This window comes from Megalops cyprinoides, unplaced genomic scaffold (genome assembly GCF_013368585.1).
Source record: "Megalops cyprinoides isolate fMegCyp1 unplaced genomic scaffold, fMegCyp1.pri scaffold_27_arrow_ctg1, whole genome shotgun sequence".
NCBI lineage: Eukaryota > Metazoa > Chordata > Actinopteri > Elopiformes > Megalopidae > Megalops > Megalops cyprinoides.
The window spans coordinates 1-15,567 of record NW_023494723.1 but is presented as its reverse complement, the minus strand read 5'-3'; the positions used below and the strand labels follow the sequence as shown (position 1 = coordinate 15,567).

Genomic DNA, 15,567 nt, shown 5'->3' with positions numbered 1-15,567 from the left:
GCTGGATTTTTAATTTAATGGCGATACTCCTATCAATACCGTTTTACTGGCCCATAATTCTACACTGTGCATTTCCGTATTCAACAAGAAATGCTTACACGGGAGACAGAAATTGCTGTGAATGCCATACGCGCGAGAGAAAAAAAGAGGGGGAAAAGCCCCTCTATGACACTCCGATCAACGGAGTGCAATTGCATTACTTGTAAAAAAAAAAAAAGAAAAAAGAAAAGCACAAACACAACACGATAATCACAGCAAGTATAACAATGTCCGTGCATTCCCATCCGTGTTCCCCAGGCTGAAATATGAACGTTCAGTTCTGGAGCGCCCTCACCCGTTTCACTGCACCACAGACAGTCTTCGCTTTTTTATTTTTCTAATTTTTAAAAATGAAAAAAAACAGACTGGGGACTCTGTCGGCGAGCTCTTTCAGACAGATTCAGAGCCTCCAGATGAAGAAAATGTATAGGTCTATTTCCGGGCTGGGGCCGTCTGCCCTTCTTCAGATCACCTTAACTTAAGTGTCCATGATTGTATCAAAAGACAAATAAATAGACGCTGAAAGGAACGAGTTATATGAGAAATGTGTGTTTGCGGTCAAATAGCGCCTTCTGTGGAGGGAAAAAGCTTACAGCACCTGGTATTCCCAGGCGGTCTCCCATCCAAGTACTAACCAGGCCCGACCCTGCTTTGCTTCCGAGATCGGACGAGATCGGGCGTGTTCAGGGTGGTATGGCCGTAAGCGAAAGCTGCCTCTTCAAATAGCACTCTCATACGTGTCCCCTTGAATTTCACCACGACGTCTTATGGAATTCACCATACATTTGCTGCCGTTTATGTCATCCGTGTCGTTATGGAAGCCTGGAGGTTCATCCAACACAATCATCACAGCAAGTGTAATAATTTCTTTAAGTGGAAAGCGCTCTTGGTCGAAATCCAGCCATACGACAGACTAATACACTTCATCCTTGGCTCTGTACTCGCTTTGATACTACACTCACTTTCCATTGCGCTGTAAAATGCAGGCGCAGCGCAAGTTACATTCTCATTTTAGATCTTAAGTCATGTTACTGACACAAGCATACAAACAAAACACGCACGTTTTCAAATTATCATGGGGGGGGGTACAAACACAGAGTATTGCAGCGATTAATAATTCATGCAGTGAGCATTAAACGAGGATAAGTTACAGCAGCTATACATACTACATATACTATACATACAGCAGCTCGTTAATGTCCTGCGCTTTGTGTTTCTTTCTTTTTTTTTTTTTTTTGGTTCCTTAGTTTTTAAATTCAGCATTGCAGATAAGCATTGAACATGTGTTTTTGAACAAGAAAAATCAGGGGAGAGCTCGCGAACGCAGTTTTTGTAGTGAAAATGTCGCTGGATTTTTAATTTAATGGCGATACTCCTATCAATCCCGTTCAACTGGCCCATAATTTTACATTGTCCATTTCCGTATTCCACAATGGATGCTTACACCGGAGACGCTTACGCTCCATCACATGTCCGTGCATTCCCATCCGTGTTCCCCAGGCTGAAATATGAACGTTCAGTTCTGGAGCGCCCTCACCCGTTTCACTGCACCACAGACAGTCTTCGCTTTTTTATTTTTCTAATTTAAAAAAAAAAAAAAAAAAAACAGACTGGGGACTCTGTCGGCGAGCTCTTTCAGACAGATTCAGAGCCTCCAGATGAAGAAAATGTATAGGTCTATTTCCGGGCTGGGGTCGTCTGCCCTTCTTCAGATCACCTTAACTTAAGTGTCCATGATTGTATCAAAAGACAAATAAATAGACGCTGAAAGGAACGAGTTATATGAGAAATGTGTGTTTGCGGTCAAATAGCGCCTTCTGTGGAGGGAAAAAGCTTACAGCACCTGGTATTCCCAGGCGGTCTCCCATCCAAGTACTAACCAGGCCCGACCCTGCTTTGCTTCCGAGATCGGACGAGATCGGGCGTGTTCAGGGTGGTATGGCCGTAAGCGAAAGCTGCCTCTTCAAATAGCACTCTCATACGTGTCCCCTTGAATTTCACCACGACGTCTTATGGAATTCACCATACATTTGCTGCCGTTTATGTCATCCGTGTCGTTATGGAAGCCTGGAGGTTCATCCAACACAATCATCACAGCAAGTGTAATAATTTCTTTAAGTGGAAAGCGCTCTTGGTCGAAATCCAGCCATACGACAGACTAATACACTTCATCCTTGGCTCTGTACTCGCTTTGATACTACACTCACTTTCCATTGCGCTGTAAAATGCAGGCGCAGCGCAAGTTACATTCTCATTTTAGATCTTAAGTCATGTTACTGACACAAGCATACAAACAAAACACGCACGTTTTCAAATTATCAGGGGGGGGGGGGTACAAACACAGAGTATTGCAGCGATTAATAATTCATGCAGTGAGCATTAAACGAGGATAAGTTACAGCAGCTATACATACTACATATACTATACATACAGCAGCTCGTTAATGTCCTGAGCTTTGTGTTTCTTTCATTTTTTTTTTTGGTTCCTTAGTTTTTAAATTCAGCATTGCAGATAAGCATTGAACATGTGTTTTTGAACAAGAAAAATCAGGGGAGAGCTCGCGAACGCAGTTTTTGTAGTGAAAATGTCGCTGGATTTTTAATTTAATGGCGATACTCCTATCAATCCCGTTCAACTGGCCCATAATTTTACATTGTCCATTTCCGTATTCCACAATGGATGCTTACACCGGAGACGCTTACGCTCCATCACATGTCCGTGCATTCCCATCCGTGTTCCCCAGGCTGAAATATGAACGTTCAGTTCTGGAGCGCCCTCACCCGTTTCACTGCACCACAGACAGTCTTCGCTTTTTTATTTTTCTAATTTTTTTTTTATTTATTTTTTTAAAACAGACTGGGGACTCTGTCGGCGAGCTCTTTCAGACAGATTCAGAGCCTCCAGATGAAGAAAATGTATAGGTCTATTTCCGGGCTGGGGCCGTCTGCCCTTCTTCAGATCACCTTAACTTAAGTGTCCATGATTGTATCAAAAGACAAATAAATAGACGCTGAAAGGAACGAGTTATATGAGAAATGTGTGTTTGCGGTCAAATAGCGCCTTCTGTGGAGGGAAAAAGCTTACAGCACCTGGTATTCCCAGGCGGTCTCCCATCCAAGTACTAACCAGGCCCGACCCTGCTTAGCTTCCGAGATCGGACGAGATCGGGCGTGTTCAGGGTGGTATGGCCGTAAGCGAAAGCTGCCTCTTCAAATAGCACTCTCATACGTGTCCCCTTGAATTTCACCACGACGTCTTATGGAATTCACCATACATTTGCTGCCGTTTATGTCATCCGTGTCGTTATGGAAGCCTGGAGGTTCATCCAACACAATCATCACAGCAAGTGTAATAATTTCTTTAAGTGGAAAGCGCTCTTGGTCGAAATCCAGCCATACGACAGACTAATACACTTCATCCTTGGCTCTGTACTCGCTTTGATACTACACTCACTTTCCATTGCGCTGTAAAATGCAGGCGCAGCGCAAGTTACATTCTCATTTTAGATCTTAAGTCATGTTACTGACACAAGCATACAAACAAAACACGCACGTTTTCAAATTATCATGGGGGGGGGGGTACAAACACAGAGTATTGCAGCGATTAATAATTCATGCAGTGAGCATTAAACGAGGATAAGTTACAGCAGCTATACATACTACATATACTATACATACAGCAGCTCGTTAATGTCCTGCGCTTTGTGTTTCTTTCTTTTTTTTTTTTTTTGGTTCCTTAGTTTTTAAATTCAGCATTGCAGATAAGCATTGAACATGTGTTTTTGAACAAGAAAAATCAGGGGAGAGCTCGCGAACGCAGTTTTTGTAGTGAAAATGTCGCTGGATTTTTAATTTAATGGCGATACTCCTATCAATCCCGTTCAACTGGCCCATAATTTTACATTGTCCATTTCCGTATTCCACAATGGATGCTTACACCGGAGACGCTTACGCTCCATCACATGTCCGTGCATTCCCATCCGTGTTCCCCAGGCTGAAATATGAACGTTCAGTTCTGGAGCGCCCTCACCCGTTTCACTGCACCACAGACAGTCTTCGCTTTTTTATTTTTCTAATTTTTTTTTTTTTTTTTTTTAAACAGACTGGGGACTCTGTCGGCGAGCTCTTTCAGACAGATTCAGAGCCTCCAGATGAAGAAAATGTATAGGTCTATTTCCGGGCTGGGGTCGTCTGCCCTTCTTCAGATCACCATAACTTAAGTGTCCATGATTGTATCAAAAGACAAATAAATAGACGCTGAAAGGAACGAGTTATATGAGAAATGTGTGTTTGCGGTCAAATAGCGCCTTCTGTGGAGGGAAAATGCTTACAGCACCTGGTATTCCCAGGCGGTCTACAATCCAAGTACTAACCAAGCCCGACCCTCCTTAGCTTCCGAGATCGGACGAGATCGGGCGTGTTCAGGGTGGTATGGCCGTAAGCAAAAGCTGCCTCTTCAAATAGCACTCTCATACGTGTCCCCTTGAATTTCACCACGACGTCTTATGGAACTCACCATACATTTGCTGCCGTTTATGTCATCCGTGTCGTTATGGAAGCCTGGAGGTTCACCCAACACAATCATCACAGCAAGTGTAATAATCTACTTTAATGTAGTGTTTGCTGCTTTGATGGTACTGTGAATAACATTCGTGAATGCGTTTTGTAAAACCGAAGCGGGCTTGTTATGGAAGAACGTGATAATTCTTATCAGTTTCATTGCTCAACTTTTCTTCCTGATAGGGAGTTTTTCCTTTCCACTGTTGCCTGAGGCTTGCTCTCAGGGGGTCTCAGGCCTAGGAACAGTGAAAATGTGCGTTGTTCCAACTTGTGCTGTAAAAAGCGCGATACAAATAAAAATGAATTAAATTGAATTGAATTAATGGTTATACATCTTTTTTACACCTTTGGGGCTTGGAAGCATTTGAGGTAGCTTGCGACCTCTAGTTATGCTTCCAAGCCCACAGGGCTGGGAAGCGTATTGTCTTCGTTCTGTTTTTATGCTTCCAAGCCCACAGGGCTGGGAAGCATATTGTTTTCGTTCTGTTTTTTCTTTTTTTTTTTTTTAGTTTTTTTTCTTCCTTCTGTTTTTCTGGCAGGCCAAACGTATTGAAATAAAAGTCTGATTTACACCAAATTTGGTAGTCTTGTCTGTTATTATATGAACTTGTGCATGGAAACTTTTGGAGGGGGCCGAAGGCCCCCTCACCCCGATATTTACAAAAAACCCCTTTTTTATAGGGGGTTTTTCTAAGGGATAAGCCTCCTAGGTCGTAATTCTAGGGAATGTGAAAACTGGTCCTGGATGTAGCCCAAAGGGTCTATTAATCAAATTGCACGGGGTTTGTGGATATCTGCTATAATTTGGACGTTACCTGGGTCTAAACCCTACTTGACCCCAACAACGATGAAAACACATTTTTCCCACGCCTATAACTTCTAAACGGTAACAGTTATTCACACCAAACTTGGTAGGTTTGTGGCATATGTGCATGCAATTCTGTCATAAAGTTTGCAGATGTGGGGGGCGAAGCCCCTCTCTATAAAAAAATTCTATAAAATATGATCTCAAAATATAATGGGAGTCTATGGCAGGACTTGCAGTACTGCAGTCTTTCATGAGAGGCGCCAATGAGTGTTCTGAATAGAAACTTATACAAGACTGGACAAAACAAGATGGCCGTGCAAGCAGGCATACAGGAACCTTATGAAATTTAGGGTTTTTATGCTACCAATCTCAAGTTTGGTCTTCAAATGAGCTAAGTACTTACGTTAACGTCAATGTACTTTACAAGCGATTACATTCCTGTCCTCAATACACTTTGCAATTCGTAATATCACCGGCTTAGCGACTCATTGCGCTGCCTTGTAGCTAACTGTTGTGTAAACGATTGAATTTTTCTTATTACTGTTATCTTTACAGAAAGGTGAAATGAACGATTGCTGTATTAGCGTTCTTCTAACAAATATCAACACACGCTACCTAACTACTTTTAACCTTGCTGGTCAACTACGTTTTCATTTACAGATACAACGTTATTTCATCACCGGCATAGCGAGTTAGCCAGCTAGCGTTTTGTAGCATGCTAGCATCGTAGGACGGTGAATATGTTGTCATCCTTGTTTCTAAAATCATCTCATTGTTGTATTAACATTCTGCGCGCATCTAGCAAGCGAGCTAAGTTAATGTTTCTGCACTTTACGCACGATTACTTTTTTCTCGTTACACCTCGTAATTCGTTATATCACCGTCTTTCTCGTTACACCTCGTAATTCGTTATATCACCGTCTTAGCCAGCTAGCGTATTGTAGCAGGCTAACAGCGTATGACGGTGAATATGTTGTCATCCTTGTGTCTACAAAGATCTCATTGTTGTATTAACATTCTGCGCGCATCTAACAAGCTAGCTAGGTTAATGTTTCTGCACTTTAGAAACGATTACATTGTTATCAGGGATTCATTCGTAATATCACTGTCTTAGCGACTTAGCCAGCTAGTGTATTATAGCTTGCTAGCAGCGTATTGTAGCATGCTAGCATCATATGACGGTGAATATTTTGTCATCCTTGAGTCTATAATCATCTCATTGTTGTATTAACATCCTGCGCATATCTAGCAATCTAGCTAAGTTAATGTTTCTGCACTTTAGAAACGATTAAATTCTTCTCAATACTCCTTGCATTTCGTAATATCACTGGCTATACGTTTTAGCCAGCTAGTGTATTATAGCTTGCTAGCAGCGTATTGTAGCATGCTAGCATCATATGACGGTGAAAATTTTTGTCATCCTTGGGTCTGATAAATGCACGCATCCCCGAAGGTCAGCGCTCGTTGGCATGTATTAGCTCTAGAATTGCCACAGTTATCCAAGTAACGTTGGAGCGATCAAAGGAACCATAACTGATTTAATGAGCCATTCGCAGTTTCACTGTACCGGCCGTGTGTACTTAGACATGCATGGCTTAATCTTTGAGACAAGCATATGCTACTGGCAGGATCAACCAGGTAGCCCCTCGTTCAGTCCGCCCCGGCCGCTTCCCCCCACCGAGGGTGAGAGGCGGAGCGGGGGTGCCCGCCGGCAGGCCAGCGCGAGGCTGACGGGAGTGCAGAAGGGGGTGAGCCCTCTCTCGCGGCCTTCGGGGGAGCACCGGAGAAGAAGTGCGTTTCCAGCCGGGGGCGGGCGTGTGGGTCCGGCGTGGGGGTGGCCAGCCTGACGGGGGCGCCGCTTGAAATAAAAGTCTGATTTACACCAAATTTGGGGTAGTCTTGTCTGTTATTATATGAAGTTGTGCATGGAAACTTTTTTACAACAATTGTCAAAAACGTATTTCCCTTAATTAAAACCATCATAAGAAATAAAAACATCTCCACCACTCATCAGTCACACTCCTCTCATTTCCAGAACTATGTTTTATACCTTACCTTTAATTAATATACAGAAGTTGTATTCCTCTAAAACAAGACAAATACCATTCAAAAAAGTCCTATATCCCTCTCTGCATTCTTACAATTCCATCAAAACTAATCATTCAACCAGGACAACAGTACTACACTAAAATTCTCATCAATAACAACAACTTCATTAAACTGTTCCTCTAAGCCTAACCCTTAGTAGTTACAACCATACACACCCATATCAAGTCCGCCATTCATATAGTTTTAGTTTTTAAATTAAACTCACAACAAAAGTATTGTCTGCCTTTTTAATTGGTCACTGCGCAAACTGCTGTTTATGTCTTATAAAACCTTCTTTCACACAATACTTTTGTACAGTACCTTGATTATACTTTCAGTGCGCTCTATATAAGCCCTTCTCTATAACATGTCATAACTCTTTTCATTCTCAATTCATTCACAATATTCATTCCCAGTTATTAATGATCCCTAATACACAACTTCTCAAGCAGCCTTACTTTCATTTCTCAAACATTGCTATACTGAATGTATGACATTTCAAAATTCCCTGTTCTACTTTCAAACAATCTACCACTGTCAGCAAACTTTACATCACATTTACACATGACACATAAAATAACATCATTTCTGAACTACACATGAAGCATACCTAAAAACTAAACATGTCTGCTCTTTTCCATTTCAAATTGCTTTTACCATTTCATTTAGGCCTGCTTTCTAAACACACATTTTCCACATTAATTTTAAATTTTAATTTTAAATTCCTTTTATTTTCTATATGCAAATGACCTTTCTCCTGGCACGTTCAACCACACATACACACTAATTAGATTGACCAAGTCCACCCTTCTTCACACCCAACTCAAGTCACACCCTTAAAATCTCATTGGTCAAAAATATCTCTCAACCTCATTGCTCACTACACTGAGAGCTTTCCATAATTTAACCTCGCCAATAAACTCATTCTTAACTTTCTTCCACAACGGATACCTGGATTTTTTTTATCTCACTTGAAATATCTTCCACGTCTATCAAAAATGGACTCTCCTCCACCAAAGAAGATGATGAAGAAACAAGAGACACCATCACCAACAGAAGTATCTGGCTATGTGCAATGCACTTCACCACTGCAGACAGCAAAAAACAACAAACCATTTTTTAGAGTCACTTTACAGACAAATCAAACAGATTTTCGCAAAGCACTGGTTTTTTCTGAAGAAAAACACCAACTCTTCCTGGATGCCACAGAACAAAAGGCCGCAGTGAAAATTACAAATGCTTCACAAAACCAAAATAAGTACAATAGATGTTTCTTTCAAACACAGCTATTTTTCAATTGCTAATATTACACACGCTGTGATTTACTTTCCAAAGCAAACTGAAACAAAATTCTTCTACAAATGATTTACCAATTGTCACATTCCACCATTACCATCACTTGATGTTCTTTATTGAAATCATGCACTACAAACACTAACTACAAATGTTTTCCTCTACAGATCCATACAATCCTTCAGAAATGAATTTTATTGTCACTGAAAAATCCACAGTTTCGCTCATCAACAAACTACCATTTCCTTCTACAACCCACGGGCTCACTCTGAAGAAACTGAAAGAAGTTCAAACACTGCCACCAAAAACTCATGTAAGTACTACTAATTCTCTACCTATTGAGCATACCTATTTACCTATTCTACAACTCTATTGCCTATTGTAACACAACCTGATTCTTATTACCATGTGTGACCTTAACTTGTATCTATTTTGCTTTGATCATTTTCCACACGCAAAGACATTGTCTTTTCATTGTCCTATGTAATGTATAATATTACAATAACAAATGTCTACCAGTTGATTTCTCAACTAATACAATACATTCATGATGTTTTTATTTTTTCCCACAATTTCTCTCTCACAGATTACATCACTATCAGGAAGTATTACACATGTGGCTCCTGAGACCACCGTCCACCATGTTCACGGTCATGACTTGGACTGCAGACAAACACAAATCTCGGACAACACAGCAGACGTAACACTAACACTTTGGGGACCTTTGATAGACATCATTACCGAAGGACAATCATACACAATCACACACATCGCAACACGAAATTACAATGACAACATCACATTAACAACAACAAAGGACACCACATTCACACTTAGCAAACACATAGCCACACGCAGCATATCACAGACACATACTTCAGAACAAACAAGTATTACTGCAACAATCACTGCAGCTCAACTTAACATAACACATCAATGCCCATCCTGTTTTAGAAATCTGACACCACCACTTCGCACAACAACACATAAATGCACACACTGTTCCACAGCACATCCCACTTCATCATACACTATCACAATGCACGGCACATTCAAATTAACACACAACAATGCAACACACATATATAAAATTTCTACACCGGCAATTCTTCAGTACTTACAAAAAGAAAATCTTCAACACTTACAAAACCATGAGATGCAATTATACGACACTTTACTGACAGGCCCTGCACTTTCCTTTACAATTTCAAACAACCACATCATACACATGTCACAACAACAATCTCCCTCCCTAACGTAACACTTATGTTTCACCAGTACGTTCAATTTTGTATTTTTTACTCTCTGTTTGATAAAATAAACTGTACAACTTCTGCTGCTTTCTCTCTGGTCCCATCCTCGTCTCACCAATCATTTCATTATTGTATTACCATTCTTACCATAGATATTAAAATCTTTGTTATTTACAAATGTTCTGCTTCCTTCACTGTAACCGGTGTGCCTTCTGTACTGTAGCTTAACATATCAAAGCGATGCTAGGTTGCTGACTTGCTAATATTTTAAATACTTGTGTATATAGAGTCTACTTGTCAAACTTAAAAACAAAGCATGCCTTATTTAATTTGGTAAAATGTATTGGAACTAACTAGTCTGTATGTCATAGAACAACAGTCCTTTTATGTGGAATCTGCACATAAATTGGTATTGCAACAAGAGGATTATTACACAACATTTATATGTATAAATATTGCACAACATTTATACAAGTGTAAAACAGAACATAGGTATGATTAAAGGAATGTAGGTCATTGAATTGTGCTGTTCAATTTGAAGATGTTAATGTAGTTATGGAATCATGCTGTGCAGAAAAAAAAACATGTACACAGTTCAAGTAATAAACTGATGAGAATTATCATCTTAATTGTTGTTTTCGTTCTGTTTTTTCTTTTTTTTTTTTAGTTTTTTTTCTTCCTTCTGTTTTTCTGGCAGGCCAAACGTATTGAAATAAAAGTCTGATTTACACCAAATTTGGTAGTCTTGTCTGTTATTATGTGAAGTTGTGCATGGAAACTTTTGGAGGGGGCCGAAGGCCCCCTCACCCCGATATTTACAAAAAACCCCTTTTTTTAGGGGGTTTTTCTGAGCGATAAGCCTCCTAGGTCGTAATTCTAGGGAATGTGAAAACTGGTCCTGGATGTAGCCCAAAGGGTCTATTAATCAAATTGCACGGGGTTTGTGGATATCTGCTATAATTTGGACGTTACCTGGGTCTAAACCCTACTTGACCCCAACAACGATGAAAACACATTTTTCCCACGCCTATAACTTCTAAACGGTAACAGCTATTCACACCAAACTTGGTAGGTTTGTGGCATATGTGCATGCAATTCTGTCATAAAGTTTGCAGATGTGGGGGGCGAAGCCCCTCTCTATAAAAAATTCTATAAAATATGATCTCAAAATATAATGGGAGTCTATGGCAGGACTTGCAGTACTGCAGTCTTTCATGAGAGGCGCCAATGAGTGTTCTGAATAGAAACTTATACAAGACTGGACAAAACAAGATGGCCGTGCAAGCAGGCATACAGGAACCTTATGAAATTTAGGGTTTTTATGCTACCAATCTCAAGTTTGGTCTTCAAATGAGCTAAGTACTTACGTTAACGTCAATGTACTTTACAAGCGATTACATTCCTGTCCTCAATACACTTTGCAATTCGTAATATCACCGGCTTAGCGACTCATTGCGCTGCCTTGTAGCTAACTGTTGTGTAAACGATTGAATTTTTCTTATTACTGTTATCTTTACAGAAAGGTGAAATGAACGATTGCTGTATTACCGTTCTTCTAACAAATATCAACACACGCTACCTAACTACTTTTAACCTTGCTGGTCAACTACGTTTTCATTTACAGATACAACGTTATTTCATCACCGGCATAGCGAGTTAGCCAGCTAGCGTTTTGTAGCATGCTAGCATCGTAGGACGGTGAATATGTTGTCATCCTTGTTTCTAAAATCATCTCATTGTTGTATTAACATTCTGCGCGCATCTAGCAAGCGAGGTAAGTTAATGTTTCTGCACTTTAGAAACGATTACATTGTTATCAGGGATTCATTCGTAATATCACTGTCTTAGCGACTTAGCCAGCTAGTGTATTATAGCTTGCTAGCAGCGTATTGTAGCATGCTAGCATCATATGACGGTGAATATTTTGTCATCCTTGAGTCTATAATCATCTCATTGTTGTATTAACATCCTGCGCATATCTAGCAATCTAGCTAAGTTAATGTTTCTGCACTTTAGAAACGATTAAATTCTTCTCAATACTCCTTGCATTTCGTAATATCACTGGCTATACGTTTTAGCCAGCTAGCCTATTGTAGCATGCTAGCATCATATGACGGTGAATATGTTGTCATCCTTGTGTCTACAATGATCTCATTGTTGTATTAACATTCTGCGCGCATCTAACAAGCTAGCTAGGTTAATGTTTCTGCACTTTAGAAACGATTACATTGTTATCAGGGATTCATTCGTAATATCACTGTCTTAGCGACTTAGCCAGCTAGTGTATTATAGCTTGCTAGCAGCGTATTGTAGCATGCTAGCATCATATGACGGTGAATATTTTGTCATCCTTGAGTCTATAATCATCTCATTGTTGTATTAACATCCTGCGCATATCTAGCAATCTAGCTAAGTTAATGTTTCTGCACTTTAGAAACGATTAAATTCTTCTCAATACTCCTTGCATTTCGTAATATCACTGGCTATACGTTTTAGCCAGCTAGCCTATTGTAGCATGCTAGCATCGTATGATGGTGAATATTTTGTCATCGTTGTGTCTATAATCTCATTATTGTATTAACATTCTGCGCGCATGTAGCAAGCTAGCTAAGTTAATGTTTCTGCACTTTTACCAACGATTACATCGTTCTTTTCAATATTGCTCGCGCAGCTTTTTTATATAGCTAGTTAGCGAATTCGTTGCTAGCTGGCTAGCTTGCTAATGTTTTGCTGAGTCACTGGCCTATCTTGCTAGTAATACTTGTTTACGTGTTTGAACGAATCTTATTTTGACTGTCGAAGTGAAATAACGTTGTACATTGTTCTTTTCAATACTGCATGTGTAGCCTGTTAGTGTAGCTGGTTGAATTAATTAGGCTAAGCAAGATGTTATGTTTCCAACGTTTCTAACGTTATTCACTGCAATGGAAATGTTTTATCACGTAGTTGGATATAAAAGGGTGTTTCCTGCTTTGCGAGCAATGTGAATACTTTCACAAATTAGTTTTGTAAGAATCGAAGCGCCCTTGTTTGAACGAATGTTATTATGTCTCAGTATGAAATAACGTTGTGTTTGTAAATGAAAACGTAGTTGACCAGTATGCTAGATTCGGTTCATCACTGAAAGTAAATACGCTTAACTCAGCTGCAGCTGATCTTGTGTTAAACTCTGTTTATCGTTGGAAAAAGCGATACGTTTTTCACTGCAGCGAAAATGTTTCATAATCTACTTTAATGTAGTGTTTGCTGCTTTGATGGTACTGTGAATAACATTCGTGAATGCCTTTTGTAAAACCGAAGCGGGCTTGTTATGGAAGAACGTGATAATTCTTATCAGTTTCATTGCTCAACTTTTCTTCCTGATAGGGAGTTTTTCCTTTCCACTGTTGCCTGAGGCTTGCTCTCAGGGGGTCTCAGGCCTAGGAACAGTGAAAATGTGCGTTGTTCCAACTTGTGCTGTAAAAAGCGCGATACAAATAAAAATGAATTAAATTGAATTGAATTAATGGTTATACATCTTTTTTACACCTTTGGGGCTTGGAAGCATTTGAGGTAGCTTGCGACCTCTAGTTATGCTTCCAAGCCCACAGGGCTGGGAAGCATATTGTTTTCGTTCTGTTTTTATGCTTCCAAGCCCACAGGGCTGGGAAGCATATTGTTTTTGTTCTGTTTTTTCTTTTTTTTTTCTTTTTTAGTTTTTTTTCTTCCTTCTGTTTTTCTGGCAGGCCAAACGTATTGAAATAAAAGTCTGATTTACACCAAATTTGGTAGTCTTGTCTGTTATTATATGAACTTGTGCATGGAAACTTTTGGAGGGGGCCGAAGGCCCCCTCACCCCGATATTTACAAAAAACCCCTTTTTTTAGGGGGTTTTTCTGAGCGATAAGCCTCCTAGGTCGTAATTCTAGGGAATGTGAAAACTGGTCCTGGATGTAGCCCAAAGGGTCTATTAATCAAATTGCACGGGGTTTGTGGATATCTGCTATAATTTGGACGTTACCTGGGTCTAAACGCTACTTGACCCCAGACAACGATGAAAACACATTTTTCCCACGCCTATAACTCCTAAACGGTAACAGCTATTCACACCAAACTTGGTAGGTTTGTGGCATATGTGCATGCAATTCTGTCATAAAGTTTGCAGATGTGGGGGGCGAAGCCCCTCTCTATAAAAAATTCTATAAAATATGATCTCAAAATATAATGGGAGTCTATGGCAGGACTTGCAGTACTGCAGTCTTTCATGAGAGGCGCCAATGAGTGTTCTGAATAGAAACTTATACAAGACTGGACAAAACAAGATGGCCGTGCAAGCAGGCATACAGGAACCTTATGAAATTTAGGGTTTTTATGCTACCAATCTCAAGTTTGGTCTTCAAATGAGCTAAGTACTTACGTTAACGTCAATGTACTTTACAAGCGATTACATTCCTGTCCTCAATACACTTTGCAATTCGTAATATCACCGGCTTAGCGACTCATTGCGCTGCCTTGTAGCTAACTGTTGTGTAAACGATTGAATTTTTCTTATTACTGTTATCTTTACAGAAAGGTGAAATGAACGATTGCTGTATTACCGTTCTTCTAACAAATATCAACACACGCTACCTAACTACTTTTAACCTTGCTGGTCAACGACGTTTTCATTTACAGATACAACGTTATTTCATCACCGGCATAGCGAGTTAGCCAGCTAGCGTTTTGTAGCATGCTAGCATCGTAGGACGGTGAATATGTTGTCATCCTTGTTTCTAAAATCATCTCATTGTTGTATTAACATTCTGCGCGCATCTAGCAAGCGAGGTAAGTTAATGTTTCTGCACTTTAGAAACGATTACTTTTTTCTCGTTACACCTCGTAATTCGTTATATCAACGTCTTAGCTAGCTAGCGTATTGTAGCAGGCGAGCAGCGTATGACGGTGAATATGTTGTCATCCTTGTGTCTACAAAGATCTCATTGTTGTATTAACATTCTGCGCGCATCTAACAAGCTAGCTAGGTTAATGTTTCTGCACTTTAGAAACGATTACATTGTTATCAGGGATTCATTCGTAATATCACTGTCTTAGCGACTTAGCCAGCTAGTGTATTATAGCTTGCTAGCAGCGTATTGTAGCATGCTAGCATCATATGACGGTGAATATTTTGTCATCCTTGAGTCTATAATCATCTCATTGTTGTATTAACATCCTGCGCATATCTAGCAATCTAGCTAAGTTAATGTTTCTGCACTTTAGAAACGATTAAATTCTTCTCAATACTCCTTGCATTTCGTAATATCACTGGCTATACGTTTTAGCCAGCTAGCCTATTGTAGCATGCTAGCATCGTATGATGGTGAATATTTTGTCATCGTCGTGTCTATAATCTCATTATTGTATTAACATTCTGCGGGCATGTAGCAAGCTAGCTAAGTTAATGTTTCTGCACTTTTACCAACGATTACATCGTTCTTTTCAATATTGCTCGCGCAGCTTTTTTATATAGCTAGGTAGCGAATTCGTTGCTAGCTGGCTAGCTTGCTAA

The 15,567-nt window shown here is 39.9% G+C and overlaps 4 non-coding genes across 4 annotated transcripts; all 4 read right to left on the bottom strand.

Moving 5' to 3' along the window:
* Window positions 1-625: 625 nt before the first annotated feature.
* On the bottom strand, window positions 626-744 carry LOC118772311. Its single transcript, XR_005004688.1, has one exon. It is a non-coding gene; the product is annotated as a 5S ribosomal RNA (ribosomal RNA).
* Window positions 745-1,870: 1,126 nt separating this feature from the next.
* LOC118772310 lies at window positions 1,871-1,989 on the bottom strand. Its single transcript, XR_005004687.1, has one exon. It is a non-coding gene; the product is annotated as a 5S ribosomal RNA (ribosomal RNA).
* Window positions 1,990-3,116: 1,127 nt separating this feature from the next.
* On the bottom strand, window positions 3,117-3,235 carry LOC118772309. Its single transcript, XR_005004686.1, has one exon. It is a non-coding gene; the product is annotated as a 5S ribosomal RNA (ribosomal RNA).
* Window positions 3,236-4,362: 1,127 nt separating this feature from the next.
* Window positions 4,363-4,481, bottom strand: LOC118772312. The gene has a single exon (XR_005004689.1). It is a non-coding gene; the product is annotated as a 5S ribosomal RNA (ribosomal RNA).
* Between the last annotated feature and the right edge of the window lie 11,086 nt (window positions 4,482-15,567).